The sequence below is a fragment of the Natrix helvetica genome (assembly GCF_964273705.1).
Source record: "Natrix helvetica genome assembly, chromosome: 1".
Classification (NCBI taxonomy): Eukaryota; Metazoa; Chordata; class Lepidosauria; order Squamata; family Natricidae; genus Natrix; species Natrix helvetica.
In genome coordinates, this window is record NC_138548.1 from 199423682 (window position 1) to 199437929 (window position 14248).

At 44.0% G+C, this 14248-nt stretch overlaps 1 long non-coding RNA gene across 1 annotated transcript in view; it reads left to right on the plus strand.

The window, feature by feature from the left end:
- Positions 1–12493, plus strand: part of LOC309393106 — a 129261-nt gene extending 116768 nt beyond the window's left edge. Inside the window, exon 3 of the long non-coding RNA XR_014175531.1 lies at positions 12421–12493. This is a non-coding gene — a long non-coding RNA (uncharacterized lncRNA). The remainder of the gene's footprint in view (positions 1–12420) is intronic.
- The last annotated feature ends 1755 nt before the right edge of the window (positions 12494–14248 follow it).

A 14248-nucleotide genomic window follows, 5' to 3' on the forward strand; every position in this document is an offset into this window, starting at 1 on the left:
AGAAGACCCTGATGTTTGTAAAAAACAAAGGCAACAAAAGACTTATGATATATTATCTCTGATAATATTAGCAGCATCTTACAAGAACTTTGTTCATGCCGGGAAGGCCTGGCTAAGAAATGGTGCGTACTTAAGACACATAATAGTAAGTTTCTGAATACAGATTGTCTTCGACTTACAGCTGTGTGAAAAAGTCCTTTTGGGGCATTTTTGGGATAGGCCCAGTGGTGGGTTGCAGGCGGTATGCCCCAGTACAGGTGTACCAGAGCCTGCCCGGAGCACCGGGTACCGCTCCGGTCCGGTGCTCCAGAGGGCCCACCTGCCTGCCCAAGCTCGTTACCTGTCTTTAAAGACTTTGGACACGTACAGTGCCTGCATGACCCTCTGCCGAGCAGCTGGAGCGTCGCAGAGGCTGGATGGCAAGACGCATGCGCACGCTGTGCGTGTGCGCTCTGCACATGTCCATGTGGACGATGCCAGGCCCATTGCAACAGTACCGCTTGGAATGGGATTCGGAACCCACCACTGGATAGGCCATTGATTTTATGATATTTTATGCTGCTATGCAAATATTGTTTTATTGAAATAAATACTGGTGGTTTTTAAGTGAAAAGTATAAGTTTTTTGCAATTTGGTGCTGTTTGAGTGGGGATTGTGAATTTTCTTGCATGCTTACAATGACTATGAAAACAGATTAACTGATGCATACTCAGTGGCATACGTGTTGCAATTACTAAGGCCGATGCTAGTGTTTTGTTAACATTTTTATTGTTTGTGGCCCTGAAAAGGACCATTTAGATAACCAAACATGGTTACTAATATGAAATTGGCCAGCCCTTATTGCTTATCACCAGGCATCATCACTTCGCCATAGACTGTATAAGCCTTTGCACGTGATCTTTGGTGACAATGTGGTGCCAGGCTGCAATAATGGATTCAATCAGCTCCTGCTTTTGTCTTCGGATGCTTCTTGCTTATTTCATAACCAATTTTGGCCCACAAGTTCTCAATTGGGTTCAAATCCGGGCTCTGAGCTGGCCAATCCAGGAGTCAAACACCATGCTTCTTCATCCACTGCTGGACGGACTTGGCTTGATAACAAGGAGCGTTGTCAAGTTGCTGAACTGAAGGGAAGCATGGTCTTTTCCAGGACTTCAACACACTGCTTGGAATTCATGATTCCCTGCACGATTTGTATCCGACCAATACCAGAAGCTGCAACACAGCCCCAGATCATCACGTGCAATGGAGGCTTCACAGATAGATTCAGGCAGTACGCCTAAATTCTTCAGCTGGAAATCTTCTGACATACTTATTGCACTGATTCCCAGTCAATTAGAAATTGCTCTAGTCACTGAAGATGACCTTGGCCCACTGTTCGTTGGTCCACTTGGCATACTTCTTGGCCCATGCATGTCGACGAGAGCAGTGAGCGTCTGAGCAAAGGTTTACTTCGAGCCCTGCAGCCTTTGAGCCCTCTGGCAAGGAGTCTGCAACACACTGTGCTTGTGCACACTTTTACATCACATGTTTCACCCCAAATTCTTGTAATCTGAAGTGAGGTGAGCTTCCTGTCAGCCATCGAAATGCGTTGCAGAGCCCGATCTTGCCGTTTTGCTGACTTTCTTCGTCTTCCAGAGCGGAGCCTGTCATCAACTGAACCAGTTATTTGGACTTTTTCAATCACTCTGCTCATTGTGGTGCGATGGCATTTCACTCTCTTGGCTATTTCTCTACATGAAGAGTGACCCCCTTCATGAAGCACAATGATGTAATGCCGCTGCTCAGTACTGGTGAAAGCAAAGGCCTTCATCCTTGCCCGCAGCCAGAGCTAAATTAAATTTCTCGATGCTTTTCATGCCTATTTATAGTCAGAGAGTGTGACAACATTGATTAGCTCATAGATTTAGCCTCTGTGCATTTTGATTGGTCAGCCAAAGCTCGCTGCTGATTGGCTACTTTTGATCCTAACGTTCTCGAAAGTTCAAGTTGTGTTTGTTTTAGCACATAAACTCATTCAAAACCTTTAAAAGACTTTGGTTATATTAATAAAAAATATGTATCTCAATCTGACTACAGAAATTTTCATCAAAGTACTAGTTTTGTGTGGTTTCTATGAGTGAAAAGTTAATTAAACATGGAAATACATCTTAAAACTGAAAGCGTGCAGCTTTTTCACACAGCTGTACAATCATTTGTTTAGTGGTTGTTTGAAGCTGCAATGGTGCTGGGAAAAAGTGACCTGCAACCAGGCCTCACCCTTGGCAACGGGCATGTATTTATAATGGTTGCAGAGCCCCAGGGTCAAGTAATCATCATCTGTACTCTTCAGAATCAGCTTCCAACAAGCAAAGTCAAAGGGGGAATCTGGATTCACTTAACAACTGCAGTGATTCACTTAACAACTATGACAAAAGGTTGTAAAATCAGATGTGAGTCACCGAACAACTGCCTTCCTTAGCAGTGGAAACAGTTGCCATAGGTTGAGGACTGCCTATATCAAAGGGAAGAGGTTCCAAGTTGTTTAGAGTCTCTATTGCCAGGAGCAAAACCCTGAATATTGCTTTTCAAATAATTGCTGAAACTATGCTAAGTAACTAGCCCAGTTTCTTCAACATAGGTATAAAATGTACATGACCAGGTGTAGCAACATAATTCTGCAATTCTGCACTAGCAACAGGTTCTGGCCAAACTTTATCAGATTACTATATTGCAAACATCATGTATAATAATCCAAACGTGGCAATATGAACACATTTATTACAATACTTGGGTCCCTGACCATAACAGAATGCAGCTGTTATACCAACTTAAGTTGGTTAAAAAATGTACCTGACCATAGAAATCACTTGGACTTTCAGTTTGATATGGACTGTACTTTAAATATCAACGTATCCAGTATACAGTTCAGCAATTCAGTAATTCAGCACCTCCTTATTCAGATGTTATGGGGAAATAGAACTAAAGGTTAGCCACATATTTATGATCTCTCATCCTAAAATCACTGATAGCTGCATAACAGCTTCAGTTGTGCATACTGATGTCTAAAAAAACCAAACAAATAATTGCCAGACTTAGTAATTTGAATAAAATCAAGAAGAAGAAATGGGAATGATGATGATGATGCATCACTAACATCTTGGAGTTACTTACAACTATGATTACAAGTTAGAATTCTTGATAAGACTCAATCTTATGGATAAAAGAGGATATTTTATACCTCAGGGTCAAACTAGGAAGTTCTTGGTTTTTTCTGAACTTGTTGGTTTTCTTATGGACATTTCATTACCAAACTAGGTAACATCACCAGTGTTGCAGATGAGCAAAGGAGCCATTTGTCTGACTTTGGTATGGTTTCCCTCCTTTTTTAAATTGCTTGTTCAGTGGAACCTCGAGTTATGAACTTTCTGACCACAACCAAATCAGGTGCCCACCAAAAAATCTGCTAAATGTTTCACTCTGGTCATGAACGCATCCTTGGGTGGCGATCAAACGCAGCTGCAGCGATTTTTGCTGCCCCAGCAATTTCCCCTTCTGCGCCTTTTTGTGTGTGCGCACATGCGCTATCAGTCTTGCTTCCAGTCACGACCAAATCGGGTGCCGACCGAAGTCCTGAAACGGATTACGGTCATGACCGGAGGTTCTACTGTAATTGCAAAAATTTCAGCAAAGGGACAAAAGCAAAGAATAAAGCAAAAAAAAACAACAACCCAAGAATAAGTCAATCCAACAACCATAGTTTTAGACTGATTAACCTCCTAATTCAACTTATCTTGAATTAAATGCAAACCAGGTCATAATTTCATATGGTATGTAAATCCAGGCAAAGTCTTGTATACAATATATAACAAATTTAGAAACCTTTAGCTCTCATCCAGCAATATTAAATATTGACAAAGTCAATAGAGGGAGGAAGGGAAAAATGTCCCATCTCCTCCCATGGGGATGGAATCTGCATCCTTTAATGGATACACAGGAGTTGTTTATTTGGTGAGGGATGGTGGGGTTGGTCATTTTTGCTTTTACTACTGGGGAAGTTCATGGAAATGGCTGTATAAGAATTCTAACCAGAGTGCAGTTCTAAAAAAAATAATAAAGCCTCCCAGATTAAGCTCAGGTCTTGGAGGTTTCATGAGGATGCCCATGGGGTATGCTTGGCAATGATATGGTTTAAAGGTTAAAGTAAAGGTTTCCCTTGCACATTTGTGCTAGTTGTTCCCTACTCTAGGGGATGGTGCTTATCTTTGTTTCAAACCCGAAGAGCCAGCATTGTCCGAAGACGTCTCTGTGGTCATTTTGCCAGCATGACTCAACACCGAAGGTGCATGGAACACTGTTACCTTCCCACCAAAGGTGGTTCATATTTTTTCTACTTGCATTTTTTACAAGCTTTTGAACTGCTAGGTTGGCAGAAGCTGGGATAAGTAACGGGAGCTCCCTCCATTACGTGGCGCTAGGGATTTGTTAGATTGGGTAATGGATAGGCAAACAGAGGCTTAAAGGTAACAACAGCTCTTTATTAAGTACAACAAGTGAGAACAATCCAGCGAAGGTTGAGTCTGACAGCAGCCCTTTTATAGGGAGCTGTCAGACCCTTCGACCAATAGGATTAAACTTCTGTTCCCGCTGGAACAGAGGACCTTGGTGGAAACCACTATAGTTAGAACAAGTATCTAACACCCCTCCCCTCTTGGATGGAATAATTCTACTTGTTACGTAGTCACGCAGGTAGGCGGGCTTTTGGGTAGCTCTGCCTGACCTGTGCAGTTCAGTAGGATGGGTTTCCTTGGACAGGTCGGATGGACCTGTTTGCTGGAGCCGGTTCGCTTGGAGCTCGCTGCGGGCCTGCAACATAACCAGATAAGTTCCCTGGTACCCTCGGGCTTGAGCTGGCCATGGAAGGAGTGAGTGTTTGCTCCGTTTGGGTAGGGCTTTGACTAACTCATGCAGGAGTTACCTCTGGTTGTCTAAGAGTGGAGTTGGAGAGGCGGCCACGGAATTGGTCAATGTGCCTTCTCCAATTCCTACCATCCTCGGGCTGTAAGAGGTAAGAGCGAGGGCCGGTGATGCCTATCACTGTGGCAGGAATCCACAGAGTTCCCCCGGCGTAGTTGTGGGTGTATACCCTACGCTAAATGTCCGAATCTTGCTTGTGGAGTCTGGGGGTGATGAGGCAGAATAATTGGGGTGTAGCCGGTCTAAGTGGGACCTTAGCCGGTGACCCATGAGAAGCTTGGAGGGGCTTCTCCATGTAGTGGCACTGGATGTGATGTGCTGAATTAGCAAATAGTGGTCAACCCGTGTTTGCCAATCTCCCGGGCCCATCCTAGAGAGGGCCTCTTTTGCAGATCTCACCATTTTCTCTCCCTGACCATTGGAGGCTGGATAGAATGGCGCAACCATGGCATGCCTGATTCCCTGAGATGCTAGGAAGGTCTCAAATTGCATGGCTGTGAATTGGGGCCCGTTGTCAGAGACCAAGACGTTGGGCAAGCCGTGCATGGAGAAAAGTCTCTGTAGCACCTTGATGACCGCTTCTGCCATAGTGGAGGTCATCAGGACTACCTCTAACCATTTCGAGTAGGCATCCACAACTACGAGAAATGTCTGGCGGTGAACTGGGCCAGCAAAGTCAATGTGCACCCTAGACCATGGTGCTTGAGGTCGCTCCCACTCCTTAGCGGGCGCCTCTGGGGGAGCTGGTCTGGACTCCTGGCATGGTGTACAAGTAGCCACCCATTCTTCGATCTCCCTGTCCATGTTAGGCCACCATACGTAACTCCTAGCCAAAGACTTTATCCTGACAATTCCAGGATGCCCTAAGTGTAAAGCCTCTAATACTGCAATGCACAATTTGGGTGGAACAACAACCCAGTCCCCACACGGTAAACAGCCATTTACAACCGATAACTCATCACATTTGGCAAAATACATTTTTAAATCAGCCCCAACAGGCCCCTTGGGCCACCCCCTTCACACCCAGTTCAAAATTTGTTTGATGGTGGAGTCCTTTGCAGAGTGACAGGCAACGTCACTGGATGAGACAGGCCCAGTCTCAAGGCAGTCAATGAGGAGGACTGGCATCTTGGGGGTAGGGTCAGCAAGAAGTTCCAGGAGCGGGCAGCGGCTTAGAGTGTCAGCGTGCCCCAAAGTGGAGCCTGGTTGGTGATGAGACAGTAGGAGTAGGCAGCTAGGAAGATGGTCCATCTGGTCATGTGGGATGATAATGACACTGGGGTAGATCGGTCCCCAGCCAGTAAGCCCAACAACGGCTTGTGGTCCAGTAACCAGTTCAAAGTCCTGGCCATATAGATACTCAACCTCTTTACTCCGGCTACTGCAGCCAAAGCCTCACGGTCCAGCTGTCTGTAGTTCCACTCTGCGGCAGACAAGGTCCTGGAGTAAAATGCAATAGGGGCTTCGGTTCCGTTGGACATGCGGGGGCTGAGGACAGCACCAACGCCGAACGGGGAAGATGGCTTCAACACCGTCGTCTTTCACTTCTAGGACCAGGGCTTTGAACCAATCTAGCCCTAGGAGGCTCTGCAGGTTGCCACTGACCACTGTCACTGGGAGTTTTTCACTGAACTGCTTGAACTTCACCTGGAAGGTGCCTTGGCGATTTCCCGATTTCCCTGGTAATCTCGTAGGCGGATATCAGGGGTGCGGAGATGCTGCTTCTTTAGGCTAGGGATAGCCTGCTTTAGGGTAGACCACGGCATGATGGTCAGTGATGATCCGGTGTTGATCTCCATCTCACATGGAGCGTCCTCGATGAGGACTGTGATCTTCAGCTTTTTTGGCTGCCTGGTGCAGATTTGGCCAATTGACGTATGGTAGGTGACTCTATTGTCACCCTCTGAGCGCCATGATGGCTTCCACCATGCCCCTTGGTTGGGCCTCTGTTGGCGGTTTGGTGCGCTTCTAGGCTGCCAGGTAGTGGCAGGGAATTCGCTCCGGCACACCTTGGTGATGTGCCCCTTTCACTCGCAGCACTGGCAGGTTGCGTCGTGGAAAGGGCAAGTCGATCTGGCATGGTCTCCTTCGCAGCTAGCGCAAGGCGGGAGACGTTGTTTGCATTTGTGTGCGGGCTGGGCGTGGCTACTGCGCATGCGGCAGCTATAACCCTTCTAGCCCTCTGAGCTCTCGGGCTCTACAACCTCGCGATATGCGAATGTACTCTTTTGTGCGTCTTGTGGCACTGCAGAATCTCAGTAGATTTGACAGTTGATTCATATGGCCTGGATTCGTCCAAGGCGATCTGCAGAGTGAGGTTAGATTTAGCGAGTAATCTCCTCTGTAGGTTAATGTCCCTCATACCACAAATTATGGGGTCCAGAATCAGCTCGTACAGGTGTTGGAATTCGCAGTACGCTGTGGCCTTGCGGAGCGCCGCAACGTACTCAATCAACTTGCCCTCTTTCTGGTTCCTGATGTTAAACTCATGCTGGCGAACGTGCTTAGACGGCTTGGGGGCATAGTGGGTCCTTAGTGTCTGCTGGAGCACAGGCCAGGCGACTGATTGAAGTGGTGTTGGCTCAGAGAGGTCTTTCACCATCTCGAACACTTCCCGGCCACAGTATCTGAGGAACATGTTCTTCTTGTGGCCTTCAGAAAGGCCCATGAGGCCATTTACCTCGAGGAAGCAGTCAAATCGTAGCATGTACAATTCCCAGTGCTCAGTGACTGGGTCATATGGAGTCGGTGGGGCGTGCATGGCCATTTTGAGGGCATTTTGAGTTTGCCGCTCAAAAATGGCTGCTCGAAGCCACACTCACCCCCGGGCTGGATGTGCTTGCTGGATTGCTACGCTCTTTTTGGTTCGCCTAGTTGCCTTCCAATCCCACCTTCATCGCCAGTGTTAGATTGGTGTTGTGGCCCAGCAGGAGCCGTTGGAGCTGCCACCAGACTCCGACAGTGAGGGTCCCTATGAGTTGGCTCTGGAAGATGTGGAGGACCCTGGACAGGGTTCCGACTCTGAGCAGGGCACAGAGAGGCTGGTTGGCCACCAGGAGGCGTCTGAGCCTTGGACCAGTGGGGAGGAGACAAGGGAGCGTGATCCGGACGTCAGCAGTGAGTTGTTCCTGGATGCCCAGTACCGGAGAGCTAATAGGCGTAAGGAACAGTTGCGTAGTTACAGGAAGAAATTGCACTCGGCTGGTGGTAATTAGGCTCCTCTCCAGACATTTGGTGGCTCAGAGCAGTGTTCCTGAACTTCAGCAACTTTAAGATGTGTGGACTTCAACTCCCAGAATTCCCCAATCAGAGTTGAGGTCCACACATCTTAAAGTTGCTGAGGTTGAAAATCATGGGCTTAGAGCATGCTCTACATCCTGTTGGTCTCAGTTTGTAAAATGAAAAGAATACAGCCAAATCCAGAGGGCTACTATTACAGAGATCGACTAATTCATATATCACATTTATATTTCAACTCGTAATTTACAAAATAATATAGTTGGAAGGGTCCTTGGATTCCATGAATTAGTCACAATTTGACTTGATTTCACAATATGCTACTGTAGGTATAGATGATGTGTGCAAAAAACAATGGCTTAGTGTGTTGTGTGAACCCATAAATTGTAATTCATAAAATGTAATTAGTGAAGATTTTTCAAATTCATGATTGGCCTTTCAGACTATATTTTAAGTATACAAGTTCTATCTGCCTGATTGTCTTTCTGTCCTTCTTCTTTCCCCTGCCCCGTTTTTAAAATTCTTATTAGAAACAACAAATGTAAAATTGTGACACGATATGCTTATAAGTCTCATCTTGACAGTTAAAGAGCAGTGACATAAAATATTAGAAATAAAAACTGTTCTTGTCATGGAGAAAATCTTATTTTAAAACAACACGACTTATTAGCATTAGAAACTGGCCCAGAATGCAGGGCAGTGTGGTTATCAATTTCACAACACTTTTGAAGTGATTTCGCTGTCTTGCATTGATCTGATTTAATTGCCCAGTTAAAACAGTACAGTGTTCAAGAACACTTAATGGAGTTAACAGCTCCACTCTAAACACAGTTTATTGTTTAGAAATAATTTCCTGGAGTATAAAACTTCGTTAGGGAGGAACTAATTTTTGAGGCCCATTTCTTAAGTCAAAAAGAGAGGATGCTCAAGAAGGAAGGCAACCATGCAGAAGCCTGGCAGTGGCAGGAACAGGAGACAGCTGTTTCAGACTGTCTCCTGCCCCTGATGTAGCTGTCAATCCTGGAAGCCTCATTTCTTGCAGACACTTTTGTCCATACAAAAGGAAGGGTGCTTTCTTGCTTCTTTCATTTGCAAAAGTAGTTCCATACTTGCTTGTAGATGAGTGATGTTATTGTCAAGGGGAAAGGATTGAACCATAAGCAAGATACTCGGGGGAATCTCCATGCCCCTTGGGCAAAAAGGTTGGCTCTTGCCTGCATAGAATTATGAATCTCTTTCTCTCTCTCTCTCTTCCTGTCTTTTGCTCTGCCTTGGTTCAACAAATTACAGTAATAGTACAACAATCTGAAAGCATTGGGAGGGTAGATATGGGACACTGGTAATGAGGCTTAGTTGGGCTTGAGCTTTTCCCTTCAGAAAGGGCAAGTTCTATTTTATAGACTTTTTAATAGACTTTTCATCAGTCTGTTTTAAATCAGTGGTTGAGTGCTTGACGTAATAACTGTTCTCACAACTGCCGCAAAATGACATTTTTAACAAGAGAGGCGTTAAGGGTACAGGGAGTTTATCAGGAAAATGACCCACACATCCTTTAAGATTAGCTTCATGTAATACAGCTTCTTCTAGAACCATTCCTAGAGTTAGCTGTGAAATGTGAATGTTAAATTCTCGTCTCTTCAAATACCATTCTCCATATGCGAAGTTCTGATGTCTTACTAGAGGGCTTAGTTTCCTTTTGATCAGACATATGTTACAATTATAATTATTTGTGTTATTTGAAATGCACCAGCAGATATTACAAAAACCAAAAACAATCCCTCTTGTTACAGGCTCCAAGTATTTAGGGAGAAGATCTGTTGTCAAATCCTCTTTAGAATTCAGATCAGAGATCTACTAACAGAATTCTATAACCTCATTTTAATTCATCCCTCCCTCTCTTTCCCTCTCCTTCCCCCCCCCTCTCTCTCTCACCCACCCTCCCTCCTCCTTCTCCCACACACAGAGAGAAACAAAGAAGCTTAAAAACTGTATACTAGCAAAATGAACATACCTATAATCGGAAAATTTCCCCATGTAAAGGTTGTTATAAATAGAAGTTCCAGACCTTTGACATTTGACTGATTGTCCTTCCCCAATTGGTCCTATTTGTGTTTGGACATCAGCTCCCCATAACCTTAACTCAAGTGGGAATAATTGGAGGTATAACATTTTAGCACATTCAGAAGTCATCAAATGGAGGGAGGCTGATTTTTCACACATAGCAGTTTTTTGCCATGTTGTGTTCTAACCACAATTCAGTGTTGGCACGTACGTTGCAGCTCTGTCTCTTCTCTCCCAAATCCTGCCAATGAGGATATGTGGCTGGTGAAAGAATACCAGAACACCAGTAGGTAAGATCAGAAAATGGGCCTTCCACCAATTTTATAAGACCAAGTAATTAAAGAAGTACAATTGGAGGGCAAGGAAATGCTTAAGGGAAATCATGCATCTTTGTTTTGAATATAGACAGTCCCTCAGGCAATGCTCTCACTTCAATGTGCAGTGAAACAGAACAGATGGAAATTGGAAAAACACAAAGCACCTTTAGAAACCAGAACGGAAGGCAACCGGAGTAAAGGTGAAGGTTAAATACAAAGTCAGGCTTCATTTTCTGGAGTCACAAATTTTGCTATACATTATAAATATTTCCAGGCACAGAAGAGTTTGCATCATTGGATGTCAACATTGTTAATGGAATATTATTTAAGAAATTTTGGTCTGTCATAATTCCTTCTTTCATCATTTAGTTAATTTATAAAGTATGGGTAAAGTAGACATAAAAATAGGGCCTACTGCTTCAATCAAAATAGATCAATTCTTAGATGTGAAAGTGTAGCATAGGTTTATCCATATTAATTAGGAAATTATGCAAGCACTATAATGTCTGGTGGCTGCGATCCCATGAACTTTCATTTGAATGAGCCCTTTTGGACAAAACAGGTTGGGATACTATTTTGAGAATTGTGCCATTAAATTATTGTCTATGTTCCAGCTCATTGGCTGTAACTTGGAATTGCAGCTGCCTGTCCAAGGGTAAAAGCTTAAGCTGCATATATTTAAGTGTTAGGGTTATACTGTTTACTTTTAGGACCATGATATGTTTATACATGAATATTACACCTGAGGTTAATTTAAGATAACTCTGCGCCAACCTTGTTGAAAGCATCTAATCAGGCAAGACCGTTGTGGCAATTATCCGAGTAAGAGTACTGTACTCTTAATACAGTATCACAAGATTTTTTTGTTTTGTTGCAATAGACGGACATAATTAGTCCTCTGGAGTTAGAATTTTTCTTTGATTATGTTCCATTCAGTCCTTGTTGACTCCTAGTAACTACATAGCCAGACTTTCTCCATGACAATGTGTCTCCCAACCTGGTCCCTCTACAGTAGTGCACCCATCACCATTGTAACAGTATCTATTCACCTTGCTGAGGGATGCCCTGTTCTCTCCCTCCCTCCCCAGAGAGCTATGTCTTCACATAATCATTTGAACCTGATCATTTATGCCCAAGGGAATTCTCTGGATTGATTCGTTCAATAATCTATTTATTTGTTTTCTTGGCTGTTTGTGGTATAATCAGTAGTCTCCAACACCAAAAGTTCAAAAATGTTCAATATTCTTTCTGTCCTGCTTTAACTTTCCTTTCCATAGAAGATCACAGGAAATATTGCTTGCATTAGACTGATCTTTGTAGACTTAGACACTTCATGCCATGTGACTTTTTCAAGGCTTTAAGGCTGCTCTACCAACTGCTAATATGCTGTGTGCGTGTGCGTGTGGGGGTGGGATTGACTGCTTGTTTCTTTACTGCTGATGGTTGATCCTAAAAGGCAGAAATTATCCACCACTTCGATATCTTCATTGCCAATTCTACAAAAGAAAAAAGACAGCTGCTGCTGGTTTTGGAGTTGCATCTCAAGCAAAAAGTGTAAAATTAAAACCAGTTCCTAGACATGCACTAATAGGCAGGCAAAATGGTGTTCTGTTGTGTTTAATGACTTCCAATTGTGCTTCTTCACGGAAGGACTGCTCTGCCAGATCAGCAGCGATCAGGGCTGGGCTCAGAAATAAAATATTAAAAATGCTAATCTGATCCCCACTATATTTCCCCTGCTTGTCATATTCATCTCTGGTGGAAACCTAGCTGCGCTTTGCTAGGGATCTAAATATCTGAAATCCCATCAAAAAGTATAAGCTTCTTTCTTTCTTTTTGTTCTTTGCAGAAGCCCAAGGACAATTTGGACCCCAACTGGTGCAGCCGTTCTTATACCTCCTCCAGCATGTTGGGCTCGGATTTACGTCGGGGACGGAGACGCCTCTCCTCCAACTTGCAGGTCCCTCCATGGAAACCCATAGACAGAGCACGCTCACCGGAGCCAGACAACGTCCAGAGGCCAACCACTCTGCCACTCCGCATCCCTCCCCGAATTTCTATCACCCATGCTGACCCAGACAGGTAAGACAAGACAAGGGGAAGAAAGGCAAAGAAGCCGGGGCAGTATGGCAACAGAAAGGTGAAAATACCAATAATATGCCACCTGGAAGACAGAGAAAAGTGTTAGCTTTTAGCAAGAAAGCTATGGAAGGAACTATGAAAGGGGAGAACCAGTGTACAATGAACCAAGAAGCTGATTCCCCACCCCCACCCCGCCTGCATTGTGTCAAATTCATGACCACATTCTGGTGTTCATGTGATCCTCCGTGTGTGCAAATGGCTGTGAGAAGGGCATGTAGATAAACAATTCAAAAGCATGTTATGGCAGAAATGTTGACCTATGGCTTGATTGTGGTAATACGGATCCAAGATGTTGTGACTAAAAGTCTACTGCACACCAGTAGATTTTATCTAACTACAGCTAAGGTAGAACCTGAGATGTAAGACTGCCTTGATTTTCAATATCAGTGGTGGCTCAAGCTTGCAAAGGAGAAATCCTCTGAGTTGCTTCCTCATTTTGGAAGCTGTCCATCACAGGTGGGAGACCTTCTGTGGAGAGTACAGAACAGTTTGGAGAAAGAGCCAGAGATGTTGTGGAGTTGGAGGAGAAATACTTTGTTCCTGGGAGAAATACAAGGCACTAGGACACTATCACTCATTTCTTGGGGATGAGATTGGGGAGGGGTGTTTTTAATGCATTATGCATATATTAGAGTTTACACTTGCTATGTTTCCCTACCTGAAAACGATAGAAAATGGTGTTTTTGGTTGTCAGCAATTGTGGCCAGAGGGGGTCTGCAGAAAAAAGAACATGAGCTGCCCCTCATGCTGTTGTGTCCTCCTCTGTGAGGCTGGAGTGGTTTTCATGGCTGCATGAGCTCCTCCTTGGCTGTTATGCTACTTCCTCTACAAAATAATGAAGGTAATAGAAGCTGTGATGCTGTTTAGCCAAAGTCAGGTTCAAAATCATTTCCATAGACAGGCACTGTTATTCTCCCCTATTCATGAGTATTGCAAATGGCAGGGTCTTTTTTAATTCAGAAAAATATTTGCATTTTGAAACTATTTTCCCCTGATTTTTTTTTTTGGGTGTAGCATTTTTTCTTTTTATTAAACAAGTTTTATTGGTTTTTACAATTTTTTTCAGGGAAAAGGGTCAAAAAGGGTTTAAAATTTTTTGACAGCTACATCGTGCAGGGGAGAACAGTCCCCCCAAGTCTCACAACTTTTACAGACAAGAATAGAAATACATCAACATTTGGATAAAAATTAGCAGTTTTAAGTTTAACACTAAGTCATCAGTATATTTCAATCATTTTTTGTATCACTTCCGTAAAGGTATATTATAACAACAATTGCAATAATGTTTCAAGTCACTTTTGTGATCTGAGTCTTCTAGTTGTTGCATCCTCCCCCCGCCCCGTCCATTGGCAGAGCCTCAGCCCCTCCCTCCCTCACCTCTTGTGTACCATCCCCCATTTCATCTAGGATAGCACTGTGTTTTTTAGTGAAAGCCTCCGCCTCCACAACTGTATTAATTCTAATTCTGCTGCCCTCCCAGAAAATCAACATGCCTTCTTGTAATAACCACCTAAACCAGACCCCTTTATTATATA